The sequence below is a fragment of the Heteronotia binoei genome, chromosome 7, assembly GCF_032191835.1.
Source record: "Heteronotia binoei isolate CCM8104 ecotype False Entrance Well chromosome 7, APGP_CSIRO_Hbin_v1, whole genome shotgun sequence".
NCBI classification, from domain to species: domain Eukaryota; kingdom Metazoa; phylum Chordata; class Lepidosauria; order Squamata; family Gekkonidae; genus Heteronotia; species Heteronotia binoei.
The window spans coordinates 119,232,057-119,241,903 of NC_083229.1; positions in this window are offsets into that span (position 1 = coordinate 119,232,057).

Genomic DNA, 9,847 nt, shown 5'->3' on the forward strand with positions numbered 1-9,847 from the left:
TGTGGAGGAGCAGGGAATCAAACCCAGTTCTCCAGATAAGAGTCTACCACTCTTAACCACTACACCATGGTGGCTTTCTGTGAAAAGCAAGTTTGGGCAGATAAATCGCAAAGAGATGAAGAGACAAAGGGCTTTGGAGATAGGGAAGAGAAAAACCATGCCAGGTCTTACATCCATGTGCTCCAGGATTCAGGCAACTGCATGTACAGGGAGTGTGTTCACAATACATTTGGTCGCTATGCTGTGTGAAGAAGGGGAATGTCTGTATTTTGCATGGACGTACAGCTTCGACGTGCACAAACTCACCACCAGATCCCCCGACCCCTGGTGTGCACTAGAGCTGTATGCCCAAGAAAATAGGCACATTGCCTTTATTTGTACAAGACCAGGGCTTTTTTTGTAGTGGAAACTCCTTTGCATAATAGGCCACACACCCCTGATGTAGCCAATCGTCCAAGAGCTTCCAGGGCTCTTAGTACAAGGCCTACTGTAAGCTCCAGGAGGATTAGCTGCATCGGTAGGGGGTGGAGCCTAATATACAAAGGAGTTCCTGATTATTTTTTTAAGCCCTGTACAAGACAATGACCACACGTGTTGAGAGTGTCCTGGTGATACATGTGGTGTCTGGGCTTCAGGTGGTGGATGTAACATCTGAAAAAGAGGAAGGAAATGTGGAGGAGTCCTGCAAAAAGATGTTAGTTGTTCAGTGTCAACCACCTGGAATGGCGTTTTCAGTTCTGGGGCTAAGGAAATCCTTATTTGTGGATCTCTGGCTTGGCTTTGGTTTGTTTCATCTGGGTTTTGGGGTTGGGTCTGCTCCTATCTCAAGCCAGAAAGGTTTTTAGGAATGTTGAGTATAATTAGGAAAGCCATTGTGGTGGCATACCAGAGGATGTCAACATTACAGTGTTGTATACTCAGGACAAATGTTCCGAAACTCTGCCCTAAATTCTCTCTCCAGGAGAGAGTTGGGAGAGTGGATCCATGGACCAATGAAGCTTGCCTTATCCTGGATCAGACCACTGGTCCATCAAGGCCAATATTGTCTACACAGACTGGCAGCAGCTCCCCAGAGTCTCGACATTGGTCTTCTACATCACCTACTGCAGGGGTGTCTAACTCATTTGTAATTATGGCCAGAGCTGACGTAGATGAGACCTTGTTGGGCCAGGCGATGTATGTCATAAAATGTAATGCCAAGTAGTGGAGATTTAAACTTTATAAAGGACACAGACAAACACAATTAAATATTTTGTATCTCTCCCGTGTGATCGAAGGAACTGGACAAAGGAAGCACTGGCTCTGTCCCACCCTCCCCAGGAGATGAGGAGGGGCGGAGACTCAGCCAATACAAGGAAAAGAGGCTTGGCTCAGTAGTAGCTCTGCTGTGTGATTGAGAGAGCCTGGCAAAGCAAGCTCTCCCTCCTTCCCTCCCTCCCGAAGGAAGGAGGCTCAGCCAATGGAAAATATTGAAGTGTTGTTCTGTAGCTCCTGTGTGATTGAGCAAGCCTGGCAAAGCAAGCTGTGACACAGAAGGAAGCAAGAGAGAGGGAGAAGAAAGCAGACTTGCTCATGGGCCTGATAGGAACCCTCCGGGGGCCTGTGCAGGCTTTGGGTCACATGTTTGACACCGTGGCCTACTGTCTGGTTCTTTCAAATGGAGGTGCTGGGGACTGAACTTGGGACCTTCTGCATACTAAGTAGATGCTCTGCCACTGAGCCACTGTCTCTTTCCTCATGTTTTCTCTTTGTTATGAGCTGATGCTTGATCCAGCCGGTCTGAGCTTTTCTGCTTCTCTTCCCAAGGGAGACCAATTGCAGGGACCCGAAAAGCTGCTTGCAATTCTTCATTCGGAGACAGAACAGGTTTGTCGTCTGTCCTGCTCTCCTTCATGAAACCCCGGATTTTGCAAGTTTTTCCCTGTCATGATAAATTACACACAAATAAGCACTTGGCCTGGTTCCTTGAAAAGCTTCGGATACAAGATAAGCTGGTAGCTCAGAGGAGTGGATTTTAGAAATGCATTTCTTAGGGATCACCACGTACCAAACCTTGCCTCTTCAGCCATCCCACTCTCATAATGCCTTTAATTCACTGCCCATTGGCATTTTGTGTAACACAGTAGTTGTTATGGCAATAGGATGCAGAGAAAAGGGGGTATTGAAATCAGAAAAGCATTAATCATCAACAGTTATTACATTTTCTCTTTGTTGAGAACACAGTTTTGATATCTGATGTATATCACAAAAGCAGTGGTGGAATTCTAATAGGAGCTCCTTTGCATCTTAGGCCACACACCCCTGATGTAGCCAGTCCTCCAAGTGCTTACAAAAAAGAGCCTTGTAAGCTCTTGGGGGATTGGCTACATCAGGGGTGTGTGGCCTAAGATGCAAAGGAGCTGCTGCTAGAATTCCACCACTGCACAAAAGTATGATAACTTTTTTTTTTGTAGAAAAAGCCTGGCAGGAGCTCATTTGCATATCAGGCCACATCCTCTGAGGCAAAGCCAGCCGGAACTGAATTCCTGTGTGTTCCTGCTCAAAAAAAGCCGCTTCCACTTAATTTCTCAGCAATAATTTCTCAGTGCGAATAGTTTTTTTTTTTTAAAGAACTGAACAAAAAGACATACCCAAGCATGATGAATTATAAATAGATTAAAATAAGAATTTCAAAGTAACAGATATTATTCTTATTATTACTCTACATATTGCTTACTTGATATTATTGGACATAGAGATGTATAACATATATATGTAACTGTTAAAAAACATTTCACGTTAATAGTGGATGTAATTTCTCCCTCTCCAATATAATTATTCCAGGAGGTGCTTTAGAAAAAATCAGATAGGGCCTTTTTTTAAAAAAGCAGGAACGCACAGGAATGCAGTTCTGGCTTGCTTGGCGCCAGGGGGTGTGGCCTCCTGATATTCAAATGAACTGCTGGGCTTTTTTTTTGCAAAAAGCCCTATGTAAAACAATGGTGCTGTCAGGGGTGTGACCTAATATGCAAATGAGTTCCTACTGGACTTTTTCTACAAAAAGAAGCCTTGGTGTCAGATAATGCTCAATGGCATCTTGACCCTGAAGCGATGGGCTCAACATTTGCAAGGAAAACAAGACTGAATGTTTTTCAGAAGCCAGCAGCCTAGAAATGAGACTTAGTTGGTTGTCAAAAGTGTGCTAAAACTCTCATACTTTTGAGTCCAAATGAAGCGAAAATAAGCCATCAGTTACTGTCAATTAAGGTCCCAGCACTTTCCGTGGGACTCACTTTAGGTGGATTGGGGCCTTGGAGTAATTGTTGAATGGAAAGGACTGAACTGAAATGGCTGGATTGTTTTGGGCACAGACACATTTCACGGTCCACTTGAGCTTCAGTTTTCTAATCTCTCCTGCACCGACTGTCAGATTCCAGCACCACAAACTGTATTATAAAATGTGCACTAATAAATCCATTTTAAAAGAATGGGATTTAAAAAAAAATCCAGTGCAGGCTTCAGAAATTGTGTTTTTGTACCAAACTGTCCTGTACGGCTCCGTCCCTGCATCAGACATAACCTCACTCCCTATTTAGAGCGCAATCCTAAACAGAGTCACATCCTTCTAAGTCTATCAGAGTCCAATGAGCTTAAAAGAGTACAATCCAGTTTAGGATCGCACTGTTGAATTCCTATGCACACAGCTGTGCCCCAAGCTAGAGTGAAGAAGGTAGTTTCTAGACCAAGTAAAAAAGGACATCATACTGTACAGGTGTGTCCTGGTTTCCTTAGAAAGACATACCGACAGGCAGGGAAAAAGTAGCACAAATGGAGGTGGCGGGGAGGGGAAGCTGGTTTGTGTGAAAATTTATACGGATGACCCAAGGTTGGGTCCAGCCATGACTTTTTTTGTAATCGCGAGAACAGCGGCAGCACAGTGAAAACCAGGAAAAGAACAACTGTGCCCAACGAAAAAAAAATACTAAAAAAAAAATTGTTGAGACTTTTTCTATAATATGTATTTAAACGGCTTGGGTTGCATCAGGGTTTAAATTTTTCTCCAGTTATTATTCTGTTTGTCTTGTGGAAAAAGTTTCTTGTGGCAGAACGTGCATCTCTAAGCTGGTGATCACGCGAAGGAAAATTACCCTTTGGAGCTGAATTCTGTTGGTGCATTCTTTTCTACGATCGGAACTTTGGATCTTCCGTGACCTTTTAAAAGAATAAGGGAATTTGAGGAGTCACACAGATTAATTGCCTGTTGCTTTAAGAGACACTGTGCTCATTTGGATATATTTGGGATTATTTACATTTAATGATTGTTGTTGTGATTGGTTAGACACCATTAAGAAACTTTTGTTACTTCTTAAATATTTTTTAGTGTTTTTTTTTCATTGGGCACAGTTGTTCTTTTCTAGGGCTTTTTTGCTTTTTTAGCAGGAACAAACAGAAATGCAGTAGAACAAAGTAGGAGTCAAGTGTACCTTTAAGACCAACAAAGTTTTATTCAGAATTTAAGCTTTCGTGTGCTGCAAGCACACTTCATCAGAGAAGGAATCAGGTTCAGTGAGCAGGGCTATATATAGCTGGCAGGCAGTGGTTTAAAATGCAAAATGCTGTTCTGGCTTGTTTGGTGTCAGGGGTATGGCCTAATATGCAAATGAATTCCTGCTGGGCTTTTTCTTTTCTTTTTTCTCTTTAAAAACCCTTGTCAAGATAGCTAGCCATGTTAGTCTGTCTGTAGCAGTAGAGCCCCGTGGCGCAGAGTGGTAAAGCTGCAGTACTGCAGTCTGAACTCTCTGCTCACGACCGGAGTTCGATCCCGGCAAAAGCTGGTTTCAGATATTAGGGTTTGTAGAATCTTTCGGGATCAAATGCCGTGTTCTACTGGAGAAAGTTTTCCTTCCATACGTTTCGTTCTCAGCTGCGGAGAACATCCTTAGTGGCATTGCAGCCGGAGCAGGCGCTCAGACCTTCTTGGCTGCTGTGCATTGAGTGGGGAGAGCAGCAGCCAAGAAGGTCTGAGCGCCTGCTCCAGCTGCAATGCCATTGAGGATGTTCTCCGCAGCTGAGAACGAAACGTCTGGAAGGAAAACTTTCTCCAGTAGAACACGGCACTTGAGCCCGAAAGATTCTACAAACCCTAATGATGTTACCGGCTGTGAAAACCTGAAATCTTTGGTTTCAGATAGTCGGCTCCAGGTTGACTCAAGCTTCCATCCTTCCGAGGTTGGTAAAATGAGGATCCAGCTTGCTGGGAGGAAAGCGTAGATGACTGGGGAAGGCAATGGCGAACTACCCCATAAAAAGTCTGCCGTGAAAACGTTGTGAAAGCAACGTCACCCCAGAGTCGGAAACGACTGGTGCTTGCACAGGGGACTACCTCTACCTTTACCTTTTAGGGTTGTTCAGCCTTCAGGTGGGGCCTGAGGATCTCCCGCTTTTACAGCTGATCTCGAGGTTGACTCAGCCTTCCATCCTTCCAAGGTGGGTCAAATGAGTCCCCAGCTTGCTGGGGGGGAAAGTGTAGATGACTGGGGAAGGCAATGGCAAACCACCCCGTAAAAAGTCTGCCGTGAAAACGTTGTGAAAGCAACGTCACCCCAGAGTCGGAAACGACCGGTGCTTGCACAGGGGACTCCCTTGACCTTTTTTAGCAGTGGAAAAGAGCCAAGAGTCCAGGAGCACCCATCAGCGTTTGCGGCAGGGCAGGAGCTTCTGTGAGTCACTGAAGAAAGTGCTACGGGACTCTTGTTCTTTTCCAGGTGTTGGGAAATACGATTGAATTCAGAGGCATGAAGTGGCAATAATAGGAGACGAGGCTTGAGCTTAGCAAAAGAAATAAAGTTTACTAGAAAAACATCAGGAAAAGGTACCTGGGATAAAAAAGAAATACAACTTAGCTTACCAGCTTGTCTAACTACGTCTATTCCCTCTGTTTATCCACTCTTGAAACACCTACTCTCCCAAAAACCCTTTCAAACATGGTTAGCTAGTGAGAGATAAGTTGTGAAGGTTGATATTAGCTCAGGGGCTCTCCAAGGATTGCTGTGTGCACAGTATTTAAATCACATGAAGTGCTTCCTCCCTCCCTCCCTCCCTTCCTTCCTTCCTTCCTTCCTTCCTTCCTTCCTTCCTTCCTTCCTTCCTTCCTTCCTTCCTTCCTTCCTTCCTTCCTTCCTTCCTTCCTTCCTTCCTTCCTTCCTTCCTCCCTCCCTCCCTCCCTCCCTCCCTTCTTCCTTCCTTCCTTCCTTCCTTCCTTCCTTCCTTCCTTCCTTCCTTCCTTCCTTCCTTCCTTCCTTCCTTCCTTCCTTCCTTCCTTCCTGTCTCACTCACACCCTTCAGTTAATAACAATCCAGTAAAAAACAACCATGGCTCATGCTGCTTGGTGCCTGTCAACCAGAAGTTTTTGATATATGTATCCTTCGCAATAAATGTATATAATTTATTTTCACATGAATTTGTGCCTGTGTCTAAGCAGCCGTCCAGATATACGACCTGTTGGACCATCTTGTCCAAACACTGCCAAATATTGACTTTGTGAAAAGGATATGTGTGTGTGTGGGGGGGATGGGGGTGGAAATGTATCAGATGGCTGTTGAGAAATCTGAATGTGTTCAAGGCAGTCTCTGCTGGTTTTTTAACCATGTCTTCGATGGTCTCACCAGCTTTTTCCCCCCTACACCTCCTCTCCTGAGCACCATATGTTTGAAGATATTTTCAAATGACCAAACTCTTATGTCTTGGATTGCAATGTTGGGTTACAATGTTGGGTTGCAGCTACTGGAATGGCCTTGGGGAAGCCATAACTGTTGCAGAGCTATCCTTGAAAAGGCAGAGCTCTCTCAGCCCCACCTATCTCATGTTCCCGCTAAGCTGAAGAGTCTTGTGAGCAAAAATTCTACTTTGTGAGCTACTGGCATTAAAGCTGTGAGCTACTGGCAATTAAACTTGTGAGCTACTGCAAACATTATTGTGCTCTGGGGTCATCCTTCCTGAGCTAAGACAAAAATGTGTGAGCTGGAGGCTAAAAATCTATGAGCTAGCTCATGCTAATTCAATTTAGAGGGAACACTGCTCACAGGGTGTGTGTTGTGGGGGAGGAAGTTAAAAGAGACTTGTAAGCTGCTCTGAGACTGAGATTCAGAGTGAAGGGTGGGGTATAAATTGAATTCCTCCTCCTCCTCCTTTTTCTTCTTTTCTTTCATGAGGACTTTGGAAACACCCATTTGTTTTTGTGATTATAACCCTTTGAAATGATTTTGAAGAGACACAGACTAATGTGGTCTTCTCACCCCGCCTCCCCAGGAAACCTGGCAAGGATTCACATGGGAAAGTTTTAATAAGATTGGGCAGCAATGAAGGAAATCCAAGCTTCCCTGCCAAGTATTATGTGCCAGGAGGTGACCTTCGAACGTCAGGCAAGAGACAGATTTATTTGTATGTAAGAATTTGTCCTCAGAGAAAGACCACCTTGTTGAAGGTTGCTATTATCTCAAGAGCGGGGTGGGCTTGTACCTGAACTCTGAGAGCTCAGGGCAACTGACCAACACAGCCACTGTTTTGTTAGTAATAGGAAGCAGAGAGTCAGTATAAATGGGCAGTCTTCGCAGTGGAGGACGGTAAGCAGTGGGGTGCCACAGGGCTCGGTACTGGGTCCCATGCTCTTTAACTTGTTCATAAATGATAAACTTGTTCATAAACTTGTTCATAAATGATTTAGAGTTGGGAGTGAGCAGTGAAGTGGCCAAGTTTGCGGATGACACTAAATTGTTCAGGGTGGTGAGAACCAGAGAGGATTGTAAGGAACTCCAAAGGGATCTGTTGAGGCTGGGTGAGTGGGCATCAACGTGGCAGATGCGGTTCAATGTGGCCAAGTGCAAAGTAATGCACATTGAGGCCAAGAATCCCAGCTACAAATACAAGGTGATGGGGTGTGAACTGGCAGAGACTGACCAAGAGAGAGATCTTGGGGTTGTGGTAGATAACTCACTAAAAATGTCAAGACAGTGTGCGTCTGCAATAAAAAAGGCCAACGCCATGCTGGGAATTATTAGGAAGGGAATTGAAAACAAATCAGCCAGTATCATAATGCCCCTGTATAAATCGATGGTGCAGTCTCATTTGGAGTACTGTGTGCAGTTCTGGTCGCCGCACCTCAAAAAGGATATTATAGCATTGGAGAAAGTCCAGAGAAGGGCAACTAGAATGATTAAAGGGCTGGAGCACTTTCCCTATGAAGAAAGGTTGAAACGCTTGGGACTCTTTAGCTTGGAGAAACGTCGACTGCGGGGTGGCATGATAGAGGTTTACAAGATAATGCATGGGATGGAGAAAGTAGAGAAAGAAGTACTTTTCTCCCTTTCTCACAATACAAGAACTCATGGGCATTCGATGAAATTGCTGAGCAGAAAGGTCAAAACGGATAAAAGGAAGTACTTCTTCACCCAAAGGGTGATCAACATGTGGAATTCACTGCCACAGGAGGTGGTGGCGGCCACAAGCATAGCCACCTTCAAGAGGGGTTTAGATAAAAATATGGAGCACAGGTCCATCAGTGGCTATTAGCCACAGTGTATGTGTGTATATAAAAAATTTTTTGCCACTGTGTGACACAGAGTGTTGGATTGGATGGGCCGTTGGCCTGATCCAACATGGCTTCTCTTATGTTCTTATGTTCTGCATGGAGCACCCGGAAACGCAGCATGAGAAAGAGAATTCTCCATTTCCATGCCCTGCATCTCACAGAGACTATCGGGGCACGCTGAGGATATCTCGTCCCAAAACTCTGAAAGAAGCAGTGCTTTAGGTCAACTAAAATACCTGCGTTTCGATTAATGGTCATTTCTCTCTCTATATTCCTGTGGTGCCTGTTTGCCTTGAAACCTCTGAACCCAAAGCTTCGCCTAGGGATGCCTGACTTGTGCAAAGGCACGCCCATTAGTCAGGGCTTGCTCATGTGCAATGTGCATTTCCTCTAAGGCAGGGATAGCCTTCACATATTCCAAAGCAGCATCCTAGTAGTCAGAGGAGAGATGGAAGGGTGGGAGTGGAACCCTTATCTTAAAGAATAGGCTAGAAAGGAGAGCATCGAGATGACACCTCACCAGGGCTTTTTTTGCAGCAGGAGCTCCTTGGCATATTAGGCCACACCCCCTGATGTAGCCAATCCTCCAAAAGCTTAAAGAGCTCTTCTTACAGGGCCTACTCTAAGCTCCAGGAGGATTGGCTACATCATGGGGTGTGTGGCCTAATATGCAAAGGAGTTCCTGCGACAAAAAAGCCCTGGGCCTCGCAGCACTATGGTGATGGAAATCACACTTGGTAGAAACTTTACCTGCTTCCACAAGGAGCACCCACATGATGTCATCCTCCATTCCTTCTGTTTCCATGTTGCCCCCTGTCTTGCAGCCATCTTCCCCAAACCTAGATCTTTTTGAAAAGATCATAGTCAAGCACATTTGTATGATCCATGTACAAGAAGCTATACATCTCTCGTATGGTAGATGGTGGTTCAAACCTTATTTCGAGGTGTAGAGAATATGCAGTCATTCCGGTTCTGGCTTGCAGGGAGGGCGGGATATAAATCAAATCAAATAAAGCAAATAAATTCAAACCTTCTTTTTAATACAAACACAACCCAAATCTAAGAACATAGGAGAAGCCGTGCTGGATCAGGCCAATGGCCCATCCAGTCCAACACTCTGCGTCACATAAGAACATAACAGAAGCCCTGTTGGATCAGGCCAGTGGCCCATCCAGTCCAACACTCTGCGTCACATAAGAACATAACAGAAGCCCTGTTGGATCAGGCCAATGGCCCATCCAGTCCAACACTCTGTGTCACACAGTGGCCAAAGAAAAAAC